The 22,174-nt window shown below is 46.8% G+C and overlaps 1 long non-coding RNA gene across 1 annotated transcript; it reads left to right on the top strand.

Annotated features, from left to right (window-relative positions):
• The first annotated feature begins 16,010 nt into the window (after window positions 1-16,010).
• Window positions 16,011-21,884, top strand: LOC125942921 (uncharacterized). Its single transcript, XR_007465419.1, has 3 exons — window positions 16,011-16,115; window positions 16,261-16,393; window positions 21,762-21,884. It is a non-coding gene; the product is annotated as an uncharacterized LOC125942921 (long non-coding RNA).
• Window positions 21,885-22,174: the final 290 nt, after the last annotated feature.

Raw genomic sequence — 22,174 nt, 5'->3', positions numbered from 1 at the left:
AATGCTATAAACGCATGCGAATGCTATTCAAAATGTTGAAAGGCACTTGGAATCACTATGAATGTTATTGATCTTCACCATAATAGCGCACATTAGGAGGAATAAACTTTATTTAGGGAAATGAGCAGACGCTAAAATCGTCCGAGGTGGGCGGCGTCCCTAGTCCAGGATGCCGTGGGCCTGAGCCGATATCTTGGCCCTGCTCACCAGGCGATGCTGGTCTTCAGGGCTCGGGCTTGTCAGCTGGGCCTCCCACTGCTCGACGGTTGGTCCGGTGATGGGTGGTGTCGATGGGTTTTGTTGACATTCCCATATCATATGGTAGAGGGTATTGGGCGCAGAGCAGAAGGCGCATCGGTGAGTATTGCTCGTAGGATACATGGCGTGTAGCAGGATGCCGTGCGGGAATGTGCCGGTCTGTAGTTTGCGGAAGATCACTGCCTCTTCGCTTGTTAGCTTGGGATGCGGGGGTGGGTAGATCCTCCTGCCCAATCTGTAATGACTCAGGATATCGGAGTATCTTTTCGGGACGCTATCATGTTGGTCTGCCGGTGCTCGTGAACCCGGTGGGATAGCCCGGAGAATGTGATCTCGGGCAGCAGCGTTAGCCGCTTCATTACCCGCCAGGGACTCGTGTCCCGGGGCCCAGACAATGTAAAGTTCTTGAAAATTGTCTAGTTTTTCGAGGATGCTCAGGGCTTGTTTCTAAATGCGGCCCTTTTGGTAATTTCTGCATGCTGTTTGCGAGTCCGTGATGACTGTGATGTGATCTTCCTCTCGCTTACCCGTAGTGGCTGCCAGGGTTATCGCCGTTTCTTCCGCGCAGTCGATGTCTTAAGTGCTTACCGAGGCTGCTGCTACCTCTTGTCCTTGGCCGTTGATCACGCTGATAGCGTGGGCCGCTCTGTTCTTGTACTTTGCCGCGTCGGTGTATCTGACTTCTTCTTGTTTTGATCCTTCGTAGGCCTTACGTAGAGCTTGCACTCTCGCTCGCCTCCTTTCTCTGTTGTATTCAGGGTGCATGTTTCTCGGGATGCTGGCCACCGTGATCTTCTCCCTCAGGGGCAGAGGCGCCCGCTGTTTTCTGGACTCATATTCGACTGAGTAGCCCAGTCTTATTAGGGTGTCCCTGCCTGTGTTGGTGAGCTTGAGTCGCTCTATCTGGCTCGTCTTGTGGGCCTCTGCTAGTTCCTCCCAAGTATTGTGGATGCCCAGGCTGAGTAGCTTCTCCGTCGACGTTGTCGGTGGAAGCCCCAGTGCCAGCTTGTAAGTCTTTCGTATTAGGATGTTCAATTTGTCTCTCTCGCTGTTCTTGAGACCCAGGTACGGGGTGCCGTGAGTGACTCTGCTGATTATCAGGGCTTCTATCAATCTGATTGTGTCCTGCTCTTTCAGGCCGTGCTTTTTGTTAGTCACTCTTCGCACCAAGTGCGCGACTTGGGTAACTGTCGCTTGCAGCTTTTTAATGGCGGCGAAACCGGCACCGTCCTTCTGGAAAGTGAGGCCCAGAATACGGAGTACGTCCACCTTGGGTATGTTGACTCCATGTAGGGTCAATGTTGGGTCTGGTGTCTCCTGCGGAGGCCGCCCTCTTGTCCTCCTTTTGAGGATCAGGAGCTCCGACTTTTCCGGCGCGCATGAAAGACCGCAGCGGTGTAGATAATGCTCGGTCCTGTCGATGGCTTCCTGCAGTGCGTCTTGTTGCTCGCCCACCGATCCCGTACACGTCCATATGGTCAGGTCGTCTGCATATATTGCGTGATGGATACCCCTGATGTTCTCCAAGAGGTTCGACAATCCCCTCATCGTTATATTGAACAGCAACGGGGAGATCACCGACCCCTGGGGGGTTCCTTTGGGCGGTATTTGAAACTTCTCGGTCCTGAGGTTCCCCAGGCCTATGGTCGCCATTCTACCCGTCAGTAAGTCCCGGACGTAGTTGTATGTCCGCCGTCCGCAGTTGGTCCGCTGTAGGCTGTTCAGCACTGCTTCGTGTGAGACGTTGTCGAAGGCTCCCTTCACGTCGAGTGCCAGGATGGCACTCTTGTGGCGTGTGCTGAGGCCGTCGATGACTTGTTCTTTTAGCTGAAGTAGAATGTCCTGGGTGGAGAGGTTTGGTCGGAAACCGAACATAGTATTCGGCAGGTGCCCCCCTTCTTCCAGGTAGGGCGAGAGTCGATTGTGGACCATGTGCTCGAAGAGTTTTCCCGCGCACGACGTGAGAGAGATCGGACGCATGTTCTGTATCTTGACGGGCTTACCTGGTTTCGGGATCATCGTTACGTCCGCGTGCTTCCAGGAAGCCGGTATGCTGCCGGTCTGCCAGCTTTCATTGATATATTTTAGTAAACTCTCCGTCGCCCCGTCGTCCAGGTTACGGAGGGTCTTGTTGTTAATTTTATCCCTGCCGGGCGTCGTGTTTCTCGTGAGATTGTTTAAGGCTGCCATGATCTCCGACTTGGTGAAAGGTTGGTCTAAATCCGGATTGGGTTCCCCCTCGTACTCCGGGTGAATGACTGGCCGCGCCTTCCGTTGTTGTTCGTCTTCGAGGTATTTCCCGGTGATGGCTTCGAGCACTTCTTCCTCGGTGCCCTGGAAGTTGTGTATAAGTCTTTGTATGTGTTGCCCCGTGACATTTCTTGATTCCGTCTTCGCCAGAAGGGTCTTTAGAATGGCCCAGGTCTTTCGGTTGCTGAGGGTTCCCTGTAATCGGTCGCACACTTGATTCCAGTTCTGACGTGCGAGTTTTTCAGCATACTCTTCCGCCTGCCGCGAGACTGCGGCAATGCGGATCTTGAGTTTGCGGTTTCTCTTCTGCTTCTTCCATCTCTTCAAAAGTCCACGCCTGGCCTCCCAGAGGTGAAGTAGGTGTGGGTCGACCTCGGGATTGTCCGCAGTGAGTTGGATGGTCTTTGTGTACTTGGTAACCAAGTCCACCACGTTCTTGGTCCACTCCTCGATGTCCTCTAGGCTTCCGGGGTGTTCATATTTTCGGAAAGCGGGCCAGTCCGTAATTTTGGCCTGACCTAATCTCACGGGGGTTTTGTGGTGCATGATTTCGGTCTGGATGATGTGATGGTCGCTGCCTAGAATCTCTTCCAGTCTCGACCACTCGACTTGCCTTAATCCAGTGGAGAAGGTCAGGTCTGGGCTGGTGTCTCTGGAGACACTGTTGCCGATTCTAGTTGGTATTTGAGGATCGGTCCACAACGTCAGCTGGTGGTGTTGTGCCGCGTTGGCACGTCCATACCTTTCTTGTTGGTTGATCGGTAGCCCCAAGCCACGTGTGGAGCGTTAAAGTCGCCCACCACAAGGAGTTTTTGACCCTTCGTGACTTTCTTCACTTCTCTCAGGAATTTGTCCAAGTCCTTGAGGCTGTCGCGCGGAGGACTGTATACATTCAGGATGTAGATGCTCTGCAGGGTTTTCTTGTGAGGAACAAGCTCAATCAGAGTGTGTTCAATTCTGTGGTTGATTTGGTGCTGCTGCGTCGTGTGATGTTTCTTTATCAGGACGGCGGTCCGGGTCCTTCCTGAGGCAATGTGCGTTTCGTAGCCGCGCATCATAATATTGTTGGTATCTGTTTCCTGTAACGCGACGACGTCAGGTTGGTGTAGGGTGCATAGGTGAAGCAGATTTTGCCGTTTCCGATTTATTCCTCTGCAATTCCACTGCCAAATTTTGAGGGTTTGGGTCGCTTCTTTCTTCTTTGCTATTTTACTCGCCATCTTGGCTTCCCAGAGTCTCGTTCATCTGGGCTTCTCTGATGGGGTATTTTGGCTTTTTTCTTGCCTGCTCTTTGTCCTTTTCTAGGATGGAGATGCGTTGGCTGAGCTCGTTGCCCATCTGGGTGATCTCCTGGCGGAGCGTTTGTACGGCTGCTTGGACGGTGGCTGCCACAGATTTACTTATGGTGTCGACGGCCTGAGCGAGTTCGACTCGGAACTCATTTCTCAGTTCGGCCTTGTCTTCAATTCGGGCCTTGTTCATCTTGTGCTCTATTCCCGATTCTAGGTCCTCTATCGGGGGAGTATGTTCCCTCGGCGGCGTTAGTGTTGTGGTCGGTTGCTGCTGCTTCTGCAATTGTTCAATGAGATGTTGGAGCTTCACCTCCAGGGCTTGTTCCCTGGCCTGAGCTCTTCTGTCCCGTTCCTCCTGACGTCTTTCTTGCTCTTCTAGACGCTTCATGAGCCCTTCATTCCGCTTCATCAAGTCGGCGTTTTGCCTTCTGAGGGAGGAGATGGTTTCCTCGTATCTTGAATTTCGCTCTTGTGTCGGCAGTGAGGGAAACGCGTCGGTTGTGGACTTAGAACTGGCTATCACTTCCGCCCAGCTGATCTTCTGCTGATCTTGCTGTGGCTTATTTATTCCATACACCGAGGAGCTTGAACTTGTCTCCCTTGTTATAGATGGCTGTCGGCCTCTTGATTTGCTTCTCTCCCTGACGTACAGGGGCGGGGGTCTTGGCTTGAGCCTTTTCTCGCACTCCTTGCTTGCCGTCTCGTGAGGTAGTCCGCATAGTTTGCACTGCAACTGGCAATCATGGTCTGCTTGTGGGTTCTGCACCCCGCACCGGTTGCAGATAGGTTTATCTGGGTTGGGGCCTACGTCCTGCCGGTGGCCGATTTCTCCGCAGGCCTCGCAATACTGTACCGATCTGCGGTATGGGCGGCAACGTGTGTACGAGCTGGCCACCTTCACGTAGAAAGGGACGTGCGGACCTTCGAAGGTGATAACTGCTGAGGTGGATTTGCCGAGCATCCTCGCATGCAGGATGCCACAGTTGTTGGCTGCCAGAAGTTCCGCAAGTCGTTTCTCCGTCGTACACGCAGTGATACCGTGCACGACTCCACGCACTGTTCCTGGGAGCGGTTTGATGTACGGCGTCATTTCGTATGTGGCCGCCCCTAGTTCGATGCCGTTGATGAAACCGAGCTTGAGTGCGTAGTCCTCGTCGGCGGTGCTGGCAATTATCAGGTTCTGCTTCCATTGCGTTTGGATGGTTACTTTCGCGCAAAACTCTTTGAAAGGGGAACCACTTGCCCTTGCAAGTCCCTCGGTGATCTTCTCGTCCGGCCAGCTGGATAGCTTCATGCCGGTTCTTGGTCGGTACACCACCTTGTAATCATTATCTGGCAGCGGCGGCGTCGCGCGTCGCGGCGGTGGCTTGCCGTTGGTTCGGCTTCCCTGATCTTGCTGACGTTGCTGGTTGCTGTTGGCTTGCATGCTTGATTCCACTCTCGGGTTGCTCCTCGCGTTCAGTCCTCCTTGCTGGTTCTGGGAGTTTCCTTGCTTTCCTCCCTCTTGTATGCGGTCCTCGTTTGGCGACTTCTTGTTTTTCCTTGCCTTGATTTCTTGGAACCATGGGCCAGCTTGACTCAGCGTCTTCCCGCTGTTCTCATCGAATTCCATGTTGCTCTGGTCCGCTGTCGAGTCATGACTATTGTTCTCTATTTCCATTTCGTGAGCATTGCCGTTCGTTTCACCTGCCATTCTCGATGCTCGCGAGGCTACGCAGGCCCGCTCCTGGGGCGCGTGCGGCGGTCGGAGAACGGCGTTCGAATATGTCGAGGTGCTCGTTGCTCGGTGGGTCAAGGTAAACAAATCCACTCACCGCTGTAATTCTGGTATCTTTCGATGCCGCTTGCCTTGTTGAGTTGAATGACACAAAATCGTGAAGTTTGGTTAAGGTTAACCGCAATAACTCACGATAAAAGCAGCAGCCCATGTGAAGCGCGTCCGCTTCACTCGGCCCCCTCAGCGCACATTAGTTTCACTTGCAAAAGTAAGAAATGATTCAACAGAACGTGGTTTCGAAATCAAAGTCGCTTGGTGCCCCAGCATCCTCTAGCTGTCTCATGGTAACTAGACTACCCAATAAAAAGCGCTGCCATTGAAGTGCATGGTAATGATGACGTCAGTGCTGTGAGTAATTTTTGATGGAATGTGACCAGAGCGAAGGCCAATACAATATGAAGCACAACAACCGAAGCAGCCAAGCAGTGTGTGAAGTGCAACGCAAGGGCAAGTGAATATCGAATAAAAGAACTTGGGTGCTTTCCTCGTACTGTCACCACAGAAAATGCAGCCCCGTCACTTCATCTGTTTGAGGGATCGTTTTTAATACAAAGTGAAATCGGTTGTTTCCGTGCAGCGACAGTATGGCTGCTCATACTTTGTATTTCCCTGAACTTCGCTATTCTAGCACAGTATAAACCACCATGCGGATTCTTGCATTACCCTTTTTGTTTTTGTTTTTCCTATTGTTATTTATTGTTTCCCTAATTTCTTTCCTAAGACAGTCTATAAGTAAATCCTGGGGTCCTGCATGCCAGAACCAGGGTCTGATTGTGAGGCACACCGTAGCAGGGCACTCCAAATTAATATAGTCCACCAGTGGATCTTGAGCATGCACCTAAATATAAGCACACAGGCGGTTTTGCATTTCGTCCCCATCGAAATATCGCCGCCGCGGCTGGAATTGATCCGAGGAACTCGGGCTCAGCAGCGCAACGTCTTAGCCATCAGGATACCACGGCGGGTTCAGACAGCCTAAGAGTAGACCCAGAAAAAACGGGAGAAACGCCTAACGGTGTCTTGGTTCGCTTTGCATAATGCTCCTTCTGCGACCACACTAAGGACCCTTGGTTAGACTCTACAGTTTACTGCTATATGGATGCATAAATATACAATACAAACGGTTTAGAACATATAATATTGGCGCATGTTCAGTGTTGATTGCCAGATGTAACCTTGATTTAGCGCGACGCACATTCTATAAAGTCAAGAGACGCTTTTGCTTGAAGAATTACGTATTGCGTAATGAAATTAAAATTTTCAATATTCCAGAATATTTCTTGTTGTAATCGCAGAAACGTGCTTGTGCTGATTATCTGTTCCTTTCCCGTTCAGTGCGCAGACTATGCGCGCGCATACTTTGTTAGCGCTGTTGCCTTTAAAAGCACGGCGACCAAACTGTGTTGAGCCATGTGTTGTACTGCCGTCAGATGGATTAAACGGCTTTTCGACATCTGCGTCTCCCTTCATAACATTTCTGTACTCTAAGAATACCTTGTGTGGTTAGCGCGCAGCACACTTCAACACCAAAAAAAATAAAAGATGGTGCGACATGGTTTCTCAAGCTATCCGTACCAACTTCTAAAACATTTATTACTGCAGATTGTTCCGCTTTATGGTTTCTCCGCTATTGCACCTTAAAATCGCCCTCCCAAAATCGAAATTTGAAGTGCTGTGATCTCATAAGACTCAGCTGTTTAAGTTCGGAAACTTGAGGTACACGTAATACCTAGATGAATAACTCTGAACCATCAGATCGTAATCTGATGTCCCTTGCGTACAGAAAAACAGGAAAAAAAAGCTATCGATGTTTTATGATCTTCAAAACCCGCACAAGACTACTTCCGAATGTTTGTTATTATTTGGATAAAAGCTTGATGTAAGTGCATAACATAAATAGGTAACCTGGATGGTTAATTCTTATGTTAACAATTTACTAAATATAAGGGTCACTTCATTCACGCATTGCTTTGTAGAAATTAGAGTAACTTCAATACAATCTCTCTACGAAGAAAGTGGGCTATCATCTGCGGGGCTTTCACTACTGCAATTTCAGTTAAAAATAAACACAATTCTCCTAAAATGGTAATAAGCCGGGCTTGTGGTACAATAACATTCTATTGTGAATGGCGCGAAAACGGGAAAAAGAATAAGGGAGCACATGACACGAGGGCTGACTTACAACAAGGTTAATGCACAAACAGATATGTTTTCTTTTCTTTTTTTCGATGGCTGTATCCTTCGGCCCTGCGCACTAATAAGTCAGTGGCTGTGCCACGTAGTCCCTGATTCCTCGCCCCGTTCTCCCGCTGTTTGCAATAGTACACCACTCTTTTTTTTTCATTTATGCTCCTGTGCAGTTGCGATGCTATATATAGAGGTGTCGTCCCCAGAGGGCTGATCTTGTTTTTGCTTCTTTCTTTCGGATCTTGAAAATACACGCAGTGTGTTGAAAATAGGGAAACGAACATGAAGAAAGAAGTGCTACACGGTGGCTCGTCGATGTGTTCGTCCTATTAATGAAAACCTGTCATCATCAATAATTTTTCGGGTTTAGGCATAGCGCTGAATAAAACGCGACATCATTTAAGAGCTACGAACAAGGTTTCAACTGTCCTTTGGGTATCGCCAGCGACGATGGCCGTTGTCATCCTTGCCGAGTTGTCAAGTAATCGTCGTCAAGCCACTTCCTTTTCCCCAGCTTCATCCTCGTCATAGGATTAAGACAAACAAAACTATCACCTCAAACGCGGAAATTAGAACTCATGCCACTGCGGAGTTGTGTAGTTTGCAGCTGGACGCGCCAACCATAGCAGTAACGGGTAGTATTGGCGCATTGTAATTTGCTCGGTGTTTCGTGCCTCAGGTAGGCACTTCTACATGCCTTCAAGAGGTCACAACAGGCAATATTGTAGCCAACAAGAACAACAATGGGTTCACCTCTAAAGATTTGTTCTTGATAATATAGCACTTTCGGCGCTGAGAGCCTGCTGCTGCCGCAGTAAATAATTTTTGAGCCGAAAGATTCACTGAAGTCGGAGTATTTGTTTTTACAGCGAATATGGCTAGGGTTCCGTCAATTTTCAGTCTACGTAAGCAAAGCCTTGGGTACTGCGCGATCGCTCTCGTGCCATTGCTCGCGCGTTCATCGTCACCTTCTTCCACAGCTGGCTCGTCGGCGTCCCTCGGATATGCATTTTGAATAGATTAGTTATAAAGCCACCATTTTTAAGAACCGTAGACTCCCACGTAGATGATAAAGGTTTCTCAATGATTTGCCGCTGTGCGACCCGCGTCGGCCTTGTCGACGTTGGCACCGCCCTCTCTTTGTCGGCGGTCCAAGCGCTTGCGTATCTAGTTTCCTCTCCTTCCGCTCTCTCCGTGTTGGCGGTATATAAACAAACCAGAAAGACAACTGAACAAGTAACTCAGCGCGATATAAAAGACAGACACAAGAAAGGGAGAAACAAAGACAACCGCTACTCACCACTGTTTTGCCTTGTCTTTGTTTCTCCCTTTCTTGTGTCTGTCTTTTATATCGCGCTGAGTTACTTGTTCAGTTATGGAAAACCAACTAGCCCAACAATTAACTATTCCAGAAGGACAAGTTGCCGTTCTCCATTTTGAATTTCACTTGTCTTGTGCCTTCGTATTTTGGAGGCAGCGTATAGTCCTGATTCATCTATAAGAAGGTGTAAGAATTTGTTCGTGCCTTCCCTGAAAATTCTGTGTCATGTCTGTGTCATGAGCTAAAACGCTTCGTCGGTCATCAGTGGAGTGGCTCACGATGTTTTATTGTTTTGTTATTCATAAATGACGCCCGCAATGAGCCCGTTGGAGGGTGTTGCTTGGCGGGACCCGGATAAAGAAAACATCGCACTTCATTTGCTTTGCAGAAAACGACACCAACAGCGGCTACGAACTGGACGTTGCGCTCCTTCGGCGGTTGCTCTTTAGAGAAAGTGGCTACGACGCGACATCCAGGCCAACAGTCAACACCTCTAAGCCGACCATCATTCAAATTGCCTTTTTATTTAAGGACATAATGCATGTCGTAAGAACGCATTTCTGGTTCCTAATATTTGTGGTGGGCTGGGACATTTTCACTGTTGTGTGGGGCCTATTGTCACACTTTAGGAAAGTGTTACAGCATACTCCGAATTCAATGTTGTAACAGGCCTTTACAGCTGAATTCAATCGACCGCCTACGATGCGAGATTCTTGTTTCCAGGCCACATTTCCGACCTGCTTTCAGAATATTTTATTTTCTAAAAAAGTGGAGGCACAAGGACATGTCTAATTGAGTAGCACTGCACAAGGCTATTTTGAATATTTTCTGACCTAGTTCGTATAATTATGAGACAGTGACTTTTATTTATTTATTTATTTATTTATTTATTTATTTATTTATTTATTTATGCTTGTACCTACAGGCCCTATAGGGGCATTGTTGTAGGGGGAATTACAATACAAAAATACATAAATGACATAATGCAATGCAATATGCAACAGTTTAACAGCATGCGATAGATGGTTTGAATACATAGGCAGCACAATTGCATTTGACATCAAGAATAGATGTAGAAAAAAAACACTATGTCAACGCATGCTCTTTTAAAAGTTCAGGAAAGACGGTGAGGGGGGAGGTAACAATCCGCCCGGGAGGCTATTCCACTCTTGTATTGTTCTAGCAAAAAATGCATTTCCAAAAGCGTTTTTGGAAATGCATTTTTAAATTGAAAGCTTTCTTTATTTCACGTAAATCTACCGCTTTGTGTGATATTTCCTGGAGTAGCTTAGTTTTTGTAATCGTTAATTTCTAACCTTATGATACCTACCATGTTTTGGTCGAATTCTGAGGTGCAGTATGCCAGTACAACCTGAGTGCAACATCTACTACAGTCAATAGCCAAAACCTGCGCAAACAAAACCAGCTAAGTGACATAGGATGCTGGCGAAACTTGAAAAACAAGGGATAAGTTTCTTCTACTGTGTTGAAAAGCACGGCCCACCGTAGAAAGTAGGAAATACGCTCTGTGTTTATATGATTCATCACCGTACAGGCATACACTAATAAGCTGACAGCACCATAGCGCGCTGCGGACTGGTTCTTTGTCCCCCCATTTAAATAGCTGCTCTTTAGTGCATTTCTCCAAGGTTGTTGAATGAAATCGCTCACAAGAGCTCAGTCATCAGCATAGGCTTCTGGTGTGCTAAGTGCAAGAATGTAATTAATATATGATTTCTTTATTTCATTTTAGAAGCATGAAAAGGACTGGTTTACAATCGCGATGTCAATTTGCGCAGTAAGTTTGATACTTTTTTGTTTTCTTTTTATTTACACATTCACGAACCATCAAATTCGCCTATTGATTCCATAGCACCACAAATCTAACAAGCAACAAGCGCCAATTGAATATGACCTTTATTTGAAAAATTACGCTTAAGATCGTCAATAGCTTTTCTGATATTGTATTTGCTACGCTTAGGAAAGGCAATAGCTTTTTGCCGTGGTCCACAGGCCGAAGTAACGCTCGACGTTAAAACCAAACATACTATCGCAGGGGCCGCACCGGACATGTGTGCTTATGGCTGCTGGGTTTGCTGCGGTATACGTAGAGTGTACTAGATTGGGGGAGTGGGTCCAACGAGGGCTCTGCACTGAGGCATTTTTATTGAAATACGAGGTGGCGCCACCATCGCTCTCTCCCGAATGAGCAGCTCCGCTCGCCGGCAGGACGCTTGTCGCGTCGGAGACCCTACCGCAGCTGCATGGAGCCTTGACACGCGGATACTAGATGGCACTAACACTGAGATTATTCCCCACCGATATATAGCAAATAAAACGGAAAAAGAGCGGCGTTTCCTATCTAATCGTCAGCAATTCACAGCAATTAACAACTTTTCCTCTCCTCTTTCACACGTTACTTCAGGTGTACCACAAGGCAGCGTTCTTGGACCATTACTATTTCTAGTATACATTAATGACTTACCGAATAACATTTCCTCACACGTGCGCATTTTTGCGGATGACTGCATTCTTTATCGTTCCATTAAGAGTGCCGATGATCACGAAACCCTTCAAAAAGATCTTGAACTTATTTCCTTTTGGTGTAACACTTGGCTAATGAAGCTTAACGTTTCTAAATGTAAAATTATTTCTTTTAGCCGCAAGCATACTAACTCTACGTTTTCTTATCACATAGATAACAACACTATTTTGCATGACATTCAATATAAGTATCTTGGTGTTAACCTAACTTCTACTCTTTCGTGGTCAACGCACATTGCATGCATATGCGCCAGTTCTTCGAGATCATTAGGATACATACGCCATAAGTTACATAATTCTACTTAAGATATTCGTAAACTAGCTTACCTAACATTTGTTCGACCTCAGCTTGAATATGCTGCATCCGTCTGGTCTCCCCATCAAAAGTATTTGATTGAAAAACTCGAAGCGATTCAGAATAGGGCCGCGCGTTTTATCTCACGTTGTTATGACTATACTAAAAGCATTACACAAATTAAACTTGACCTCTCACTACAGCCCCTGTATGATCGCCGTGATATAGCCCTGCTATCCTTATTTCATAAATACGTCCATCACACAGCACCATCAGTTCTGCCTCTTGAAACTCCTCATTACAGGTCACAGCGATTGTACAATATGTCCAATTTCATGCGCATCTACGGAAAGAATAATTGATTTAATTACTCCGCTCTTCCAAGAGCCATTCGTCTTTGGAACGACCTTCCTAACGCCATAGTTTTAGAGAGGGATCATGAAAACTTCCGGCTTCTTCTTACAACGCATTTTTCTAACAATTCCACATAACCTAACTTATTATTTTTGTCTATGCCTTTCCCGTTATTAATGTGCAACTACGCGGTAAATATTGTTTTCTTATAGTCTAACTATGTCTTGCTCTCTCTGTAATATTATTGATTATGTTTTTCTGTGTGAAAATTTGTAGTTGAAAGAGCTGTCACTTCCAAAAGCCTTCGGTTTGTTCCTTATACATACTGAAACACTTTAATACTGTATGTTAACCCATTTCTTACCCGATATTTTTGTATATGTATTCTCATATGTATTTTACCTATTGTTTAAGTTACCCTTGATTGTAGTCTCCCCCCTTACACAATGCCTCTAGGGGCCTGTAAGGTATTTTTAAATAAATAAATAAATAAATAAATAAATAAATAAATAAATAAATAAATAAATAAATAAATAAATAAATAAAGAGCGCAAACGACGCCACAACGACGGTGCGTCGAGCAGACGACAGCTACCCAGACCGTGAGCTTGCCTCCGGTAATTAGCGCTGCCGAAACGGCCGGAGCCAACGTTTATTGGCCGGAGGTTCAGAAGAAGGCGACGGCAGCGCCGCCACAATTTCCGCGTTTTTTGCTTCACCCTCGGCGCTTGCTAATGCGTCCGCTGGACCCACTCCTCCATTCTAGTACACTCTAGGTATACGGGTCTGCAAAAGTGGCTGCCGCCAAATTGGGGGTGCTTTTCAGATTTTAACACGAACGTGTTTTATGCCGGGGCCCAGGATCAACGTCGGTGTGAACGCTTAAAATAGGCTCTCATGACATAAAGGGCGTTATCTTGACCACGTTGACCACGGCCGGGCTCGACTGGCGCGCGCGCGCACTTCTCAGTTCATCACTCCTACCTTTTTCCTCGGAAACCTAAGTAAACAAAGTTGCTCGACTCATCACGAATACAACTACTCCCTTTATTGTGGTACATTACAAATACAAAACCTAGCCTCCGTGCCATTCTATCAAAATCTAAATTAATCGCCTTGAATTTCTCAGTCGATTATACTACAACGCCGTTAAATACAGATCATCACTTGCAAATCTGTATTGGTAGTGCTCTCTACATTGCCTATCTACATTGCCTGTCTGCAAAATTACAAAGTTGAAGCGGTTCCTTGTGCACTCATTCTGTCTTGTATTGATTTTCTTCAGTGGCCTGAATGCATGTGCATATAATAAAAAAATTTGGCCTGTCACACGCATATGTGGGAATTGGTGGTAAGCGAAGCTTTCTTTGATGTTTCCTTAAAAAAGTAGTCACTTCACTTCCTCTTCACCTCTACGTAGCTCTGCACTACTTGCAGTTTGTCAACTTCACTTCCTTTACAAACTCGGCTGCTTCACTTGTCTTTTTGGACACGTGCCCAGTTGCACATACCCGGTGGCTTAAGTTGGCTATTCGTGCCGACATAACTCTTATTGTTGAGCTGGGTTATTCGATGAGGGGACACGAGAAATCGAAACACATATTCAACTAATTAACAACAATTTCCTAATTACCTTCTTAGTTTATTACTTTATGACACATATTGCAATTTACGAATTGTAGCCGGTGAGCTTGTATGGAGCATCCACTTGAAATGAATTTCCAGAATGACACCAGTTTGGAGATATGCGCCATCAAACTCCCCGTAAAAATGCACAGTTGTTCTACTTACTTTTTTTTACTAAAATGCTGTTTCATACATTGAAGCACAAAAGCAACTGGAACGCCCTTGCATTTTGTCCCACACTTTGGCAAAAAATATTTCGAAACTGGTGCCATCCTAGACGTTCAATTCAAGGGAATGCGTCTTGCAAACTCACCGGCTACAATTCGTAAATTGCATGAATAAATAATTTTCAACACCCGATATCATCAATATACGGTAGTAGCCAGCACCCGCAAAATGAGAAGAACAGCAAAGGAAGCTTCACTTAAGAAAAAGAACTGTCAATTCCACAGATGACACCACATTTATAGCAGAAAGCACATACATTTGCTATGACAGTCAAACACGCAGACAGAACGTCTCAAAGGCACACTGCCATAACTCACGGACGTCGTCTTAATGTTACGTGTAAAGCTTTTTGCGAACAGCGCTAAATAAACCGACACAGGTGACGGCACACGAAAAACAACACATTGCACCACTGTGTCTGTGTGTTTAGCATGGTTTGCTGAATGTATATCCTGAAATAACGAGACGATGTTCACGCGGTATCAAAAACTTCTGGTTTTGCACATATTACGTGTGTGAGACACAAGATTAGTAGTTCCGCAAAAGCGGTTGTTAGTTACAAGCTAAGATAGGCTATGCAAGTGAATTCGTCCACAACACAGGCATTAAAGCACAGGCAGAAGATTTTCCAGAAAATAGGATAACTCAAAGATTTTTCCGGAATTCCTTTCACTATGCAGGCCTACAATTTGATAAGACTCGAAGCAGTAATTCGAAAAGTAATTACTAGAATTAGATTAACGTTTTCACTGAAGGTTTCAGGCGTTTGAACGCTATGATAAACGTGGGTCATTCGATTCGTTCATTACCGCTCGCCAACAGTCATGAAGCAGGCGCTCGTAATTTAGGCATCACAATAAAGGCCCCACAATTTTTGCTATAGAAATTAGCAGCGTTAGTTTTCGCATGCCGGGACCCAGTAATGAACTTCTAAGATAGCGGGCTTCCAATCTTTGGTTGCAACCAATCGTCTGACTCCAATCAATAAATCAGTCTAATTTTCATATTTACTTGCCTAATTATTACATCCAGCCAAATTTTACCACGCATGTTCACGTGGAAAGAGATATCGAAAGGAAATTCCTAAATTTTGTCATCTTCGCTACTTTCAAGGATTTCGTACACATTTCCTGAAAAACCATATGTAAGATACCATCATGAGACCTTGTGCAAATTTTCATGAAAAGCATGGCGCACTGACCATTGTGGCACTACACATCATTAACGTTTCATGGAAAAGAACATCGAGATACGCGCGGAGGCTACAAAGCCGAGCAATGCAACAATCACCTAATTGCTACACTGCATGTATCTTTAGCGTGGTTTGTTAGCTCTGTATTTGACATAAATACAGAGTCCTGGAACGAAAAATTTTATGCGTAACGTTAAGGGACAGGAACAGAGTGGTGTCGCTCTGAGACCAAAGGGGATAGTTGATATTCTAGTTGACATTAAAAGAAAACAAATGAGGTCCGTAGGCCATGTAATGCCTAGGGCAGATAGCTGGTGAACCATTAGCGTTACAGAATGGGTGGCAAGGGAAGAGAAGCGCAGTCGAGGAGGGCGGAAAATTAGGTTAGGTGATGAAAAGAGTAAATTTGCAGGTACAAGTTGGAATCAGACAGGGGTAATTGGCGATCTCTGAGAGAGGTGTTACCTAGCAGTGAACATCAAAATAGGCGGATGATGATAAAATTTCAAGTAAGTGAATAAGAATTTACAAATCAACTAAACTGATTAAGGACATATTTGATTTGTGGCAGAGATCACCAGAAGGTCAAATGTCATATAACAAGCAAGATGTGAGATTGATTGAAATGAAAATTTTTATCAGCGGTGCCCCGAAGAGAATGTCTTTTCCTGCATGCTGCAGTTCTGGCATGACCATAGGTTGACTTGGAACAAGGAAGAATACGACAACCGGACTTTCATCCACGTCCACAAGAAGGAGGTCTGGTCACCCGATGTGGACATTGTCAATGCGTAAGTTCAGATTATTGCACAAGTACAACGTTTTCTTTTTTTTTTCATTTGCTGTAACAAAAAGACGACTAAACGCAGGAAGGCGATGAAGACCTCGTTTACACAAAAGGTCGTAAAAACAACCTGACGTTCATTTTGTATGCAGGAAAACAAGCGACTTCGACTCGGTGAAGTGTTTGCTCACTGTCCAGCCTGACGGAACCGTGTGGAGCTGTTCTTCGTCGAAGTTCACATTGCCCTGCCCCATCGACACGAGAGAGTTTCCCACCGACAAACAGGTAATTCTTCTGGGTTGACAAGTGGCATCAGAAACCACGGGATCCCCATTTTTACCCTCGTGGCGCTATTAACCCTCCGGTCTATTGCCCCGTGACAGCGCGACAGCGCGGGAACGAAAGTGATAAGTTCTCACGAAAGGCAACAGTTCAAGTGAACCCAAGCTTCTGTGCAGCACCCGTCTTTGTTTAATGTGGCATATGTTGAACCTTGACGGGGATGTCCAGGAACTCCACCCTCAGAGGAATTTGTAGTTCGGGCCGAACTATGATTTTTCTATTCAAACAGATGTGAATCACACAAAAGCCATTATGAGACAACCACAAGGTCAATTTAATTTGAGTTTGTTGCATTTCAGAGAAACAATCAAATTCTAGTGAGCGCTCCTGATTTTTAATGTAGGGCATGAAATGTTAAAAAAAAAGCAAGTACCTGAAATGAAACGACCTGAAATAGATGAAATGAAACAAAGGAAGTGTCCGAAAATTATCGAGTTCTTGAAAACAATTGAAGCCCGAACTTTACCAATCCGTAACTATCCATAAAAAAACAGGTATTGTGATCATGTAAACTGCATCTGTGAGAGCATGTAAAGCAGCCAACTTAAGAGTATGACATTACAGATTCCGGGACCTTGTTACGTTTACGAGGATTTTGCAAAAGTCCTACTGACAACATAGTGGCATATTTCTTAGGGGCGTATTTTAAGCCAAATCGTGCGCTATAGCTCTGTTAATAGGCGCACTGTGCATAATTATAATATCCATAATTATTATAGAGTTACGGAGTTGCACACTTGGTACTTGTTTGGAGGGGGGGGGGCTAAGTAAAAACCTGTATCTGTATGTGTATATATCGAATGGTCACGGCATAGGAGCAGTTTTAGTACAACGCCAGCGTGGACTTGTTCGCGGTATAGCCTATGCCAGCCGACTTCTATGAAATCTATTTGAATATTTTCTTTTAAATGCAACAGATCTAACAAATATCGGTGCAATGGTTGAATTGAATTGAACGGAATCTTTATTTTCATGTATCATACATGAAGGATGGCGGGAGTAAAAGCTGCATGACAGCAGCTTGATTAGCTCCCACTATTTACAAAAGGGCTGCAAAGCAGTGACATCTAATAGTCAACGAAATGAACTATACCAAACATGATATATGCTAACTTTTACAATACGAATAATTCAGAATTATTACAACAAGTAAAGTTTAACAGGATACAGTAGTTATTGATCAAGCGTCGCAAAACAGAATGGAAAGGGAAAACATATATGCATGTTGAAAAGACATCCCACTGGATTACAGTTATACAATTGGGTACATCACACATATAAGGAGTAGCTGGTATAAATTAAAATTAAAATGATAAAAATGTCACAGTTTCGCCCTAAGGGCGAAGCAATGAATGCGATAGCAACACAGCAATGTCATACGATGTAAGGTGAGCGGCTTTGGTAGCAATATGAATTGTAGTAAACATGAGCTGATTAAGTAAGCAGGTGTGCTGCGGCGTAAGTAGACCGACATGAAGAGAGACTCGATGACCACGAGAAGGCGCGTGTGAAACGGTGGTGTTGATGAGAAGCGCTTCCCGTGGGCAGCGCGCGTGCGAAGGGACACACCTGTAGCGCTGCACTGCCGATCCGGGCAGCATTACATGTGTAGCGTGCGTTGGAAAATGTGGCCCGACTATTACTAACTGAATGAACAAGCGTGGTGTGAGCGTGCACAAACAAACATGAATAGATCACACTGAATGACTGCAGACAACGACTGTCAAAACGCTGGCAGCAAGCAGCGGGCGAAGTTACGTGCGGTCTATCGCTTCAACGGAAACTCAGCGGCCAGTGCATAAAGGTCAGAGCCGTGTGGAGATAAGAGACGGTGCGGCGAGCGACGAGCGCGGTTGCTGGCAGAGGAAAAGTGCGCCCCCCCCCCCCCCACCCCGCTCCCTCGGGCGCTGGCTTCCCGCTTCCTTGCTTGCGCGTGGGAGAGATAAGAGACCGTGCGGTCGAGCGACGAGCGCGGTTGTTGGCACAGTAGAAGTGCCCCCCCCCCCCGCTCCCTCCGGCGCTCGCTTCCCGCTTCGTTGCTTGCGCGTGGCAGATTGAGTGCGTTCGCTCTCCGTGATAGCGCGCGTCCCCGCACGCTTCCGCTCGGGCATACGGCGCGCGGTGAAGATTTTATCTATACGGAACCTCACGGCGACGGCGACGGTGACGCCGACGGCTGAAATCCAGTTGAAGTGTCCATATAATTGCTATCGCAATAAAAACAACGCAATAGCGTCTACTGAAGTCATATTGATACGGAACAGCCGCCACAGTGCGGCTTCACTGAACAGGAGGAAGATGACGTGTTTCCGCTTGATATAGAGTCGCCATGTCGGCCTCCGTTAGCTTCCCTGTAAATAAATAGTAAATAGCCTTGGCCATGAGCTACACGTAACATTATTTTGTGGAGGTGCGGGGTATCGATATCCGTACCTCTCGCAGGGGATATCATTGGCTATATTTAGCACTCTGCAGGATAATGAGGTCGAGCCATTCACAGTCGACGATTTTTATAGCTCAGCCCATACGGTGACGTCATCCCATGGCAGTGACGTTAATATTGAGAAGATGGTTTCCTCTGACCTTGCACCTGCTCAAGTTGAAGCCCTCTGTCGCGTTCTTGAAGGCTATCGTGACATTTTTTCTTTGACAATCGACCCTTAAGTCAAACGTCCGTCGTGACCCATCACATAAATACTGGCGATGCGAAACCTATTCACCGACGTCCATATCATGTCTCTGCGTCGGAACGAGCTGTTATCTAACACGAAGTACGAAAGATGCCTAAAAAGGACATTATCGAGCCTTCCTGCAGTCCCTGGGCTTCTACCGTCGTACTTGTAAAAAAAAAGAAGGATGGAACGTGGTGCTTTTGTGTAGATTATCGCCACCTGAACAAAATCACGAAAAAGGACGTTTACCCTATGCCACGTATTGATGAGGTTCTAGACTGCCTGAACGGTACCGCCTATTTTTCATATATCGGCTTACGGTCTGGCTACTAGCAGATATCCGTCGACGACATGGACCGAGAGAAGGCTGCATTTGTTACCCCTGACGGTCTTTATCAGTTCAAGGTGATGCCTCTGTTTCTGTAACGCACCGACCTCCTTGGAACGAATGATGGACTCTTTGCTTCTGGGGTTCAAGTGGTCCACCTGTTTGTACTATCTGGACGACGTCATCATTTATTCGCCCAGATTCTACACGCATCTAGCCCGTCTCTCAGGTATTCTTGAAGTGTTCCGCCGGGCCGGTCTCCAGTTGAACTCGTCAAAACGTCCCTTCGCTCGCCGTCAAATGACCGTCCTTAGACACCTCGTGGATGCCAGAGGTGTGCGACCTGATCCGGGAGAAATTCGCGCCGTTACGATCTTTCCTGTTCCGAAGTCTACCAAGGACGTTCGTAGTTTCGTAGAGCTGCGCTCTTATTTCCGACGCTTTGTAAGGGATTTTGCGACCATTCCACGTCACTTTACCAACCTCTTGAAGAAAGACTTCCCGTTTTTTGGGGTCCTGACCATGCCGCATCTTTCTCGCAGCTCACTACTCTTCTTACCATGCCTCCAATCCTGGCCCACTTTGACCCGTCTGCCTCAACGGAAGTCCGAACTGATGACAGTGGTCACGGCATAGGAGCAGTGTTAGTACAACGCCAGCGTGGACGTGATCGTGTTATTGCCTATGCCAGCCGACTTCTATCACCCGCCGAGCGTAATTATTCGATCACAGAGCGCGAGTGCCTCGCTCTTGTGTGGGTTGTTGCCAAGTTTCGTCCGTACTTGTACGGACGCCCATTCTGCGTCGTCACTGATCACCACGCTCTCTGCTGGCTATCCTCGCTCAAAGACCGCACGGGACGACTCACTCGCTGGGCTTTACGCCAGCAAGAATATACCTCTCCATGGTATATAAGACGGGACGCTTGCACAAGGACGCAGATTGTTTGTCCCGCTACCCCGTCGACGAACCGGTTGATGCGTACGCCGTCGCTTCCGTTTTCTCTGTGTCCCAGTTGCTTGAAATTGGCAACGAGCAACGCCGCGATCCTTCGTTACGAGTCCCCATCGACCGTCTGGAGTCAACGCCTGGTGACGCCTCTCTCGGGATGTTTTTCCTCAAGGAGGGGACATTATACCGCCGCAATTTCGACCCCCACGGCCCTGACCTTCTGCTAGTCATTCCATCACACCTGCGTTCGACTGTCCTCCGCCAATTCTACGACACTCACTTGGCTGGGCACTTGGGCATCTCGCGCACATACGAACGTGTACGTAGTCGCTTCTTTTGGCCAGGTCTCGCCCGCTACGTGCGGCGCTACGTTGCCTCTTGTGAGCCCTGTCAGCGTCGCAAGAAACCCTCCACACTTCCAGCTGGATGACTGCAGCCAATCGACATCCCACCCGAACCCTTTTTCCGTGTTGGTCTAGACCTTCTTGGACCATTTCATTTGTCGGGCTCCGGAAACAAATGGGTTGCCGTCACTACTGATTACGCTACGCGGTACGCAATCACAAGATCCCTCCTGACAAGTTGTGGTACTGACGTCGCTAACTTTCTTCTCTACGACATCATTTTAGTGTATGTTGCTCATCGCCAATTAGTCACTGACCGTGGCCGTAACTTTCTCTCGGCAGTCGTAGTCCTAGGACATTCTGCGTTCCTGCTCGACAAAGCACCAGTTCAGCACATCCTACCACCCACAGACCAACAGCCTCACGGAGCGCCAAACCGGACCATCGCCGACACGCTATCGAAGTACGCTGCGGCCGACCACCACGACTAGGATCTTCATTTAGCATATGTGGCGTTCGTGTATAATTCATCGCGTCACGACACCGCCGGCTATTCACCATTTTATCTCCTATATGGCCGGGAACCCGCGTTGCCCTTGGACACTTTGCTGCCCTCGCTCGCACGTTCAGCCAGTGAATACGCCCGCGACACGATCGCACACGCCGACCACGCGCGCCAGCTCGCCCGCACCCGTTATTATTATACCACCAGCCAATGACCTCTAGAACATCGCTCAACATTGCGATCGCTGTCAATGCGTCGCACTTCGGTTGAAACTGTAAATTGTGTGTATTTGTGTGTGTACAAGATCTGACCCTCCTTTTTTACCATGTGTCTGAAAGTAAGCCAGATGTTTCGTATTTCAGTTAATAGACTCACCGGGAGTTTCATGCCTGATATTGAGCCACTTAGCAGCGTAACGGTACATGTGTGGTCGAAGGCTGTCGGCACCACTTACACTGCCGAGGCGCTACACGGTGAAACCAAGTATTTTCACTATTGTGTCGATTTGCAGGTGTGTACGGCTCATCTGACGTCAACCACGTACGGCGATACCGAGGTGAAGTTAGTAAAAGGCATAGTATGGGGACGCTACCAAGAAGACGCGAGCACAGAATGGAACATCACCGGAATTTCCTACGCCAACCACACTGCGTTGAATAGGTACGTGCTGTAGCTGTGAACGAAAATAACTCGATATATAGATTATGCTGCTTTTCACGCTCTTCCCGTACAGAGGCTGCTCAATCTGTTCGCCAAAGTAAACAACACTCACGAAAGAAGCGCCACCAAACCATTTCAGAAGAACTCCATAGCGGGGCGCAGGCGCCACCACCACCTCTGCCTGTGCCTGCATTGAGGACAGTACCAAACCTACATATAATTAAAGGTCGGTGAGGGACACAGCAATTATTCGTCTCCACCGGC

This window comes from Dermacentor silvarum, chromosome 2 (genome assembly GCF_013339745.2).
Source record: "Dermacentor silvarum isolate Dsil-2018 chromosome 2, BIME_Dsil_1.4, whole genome shotgun sequence".
In the NCBI taxonomy this organism is placed as follows: domain Eukaryota; kingdom Metazoa; phylum Arthropoda; class Arachnida; order Ixodida; family Ixodidae; genus Dermacentor; species Dermacentor silvarum.
The sequence above is the reverse complement of the archived record's forward strand: the minus strand, read 5'-3'. Positions and strand labels throughout refer to the sequence as shown.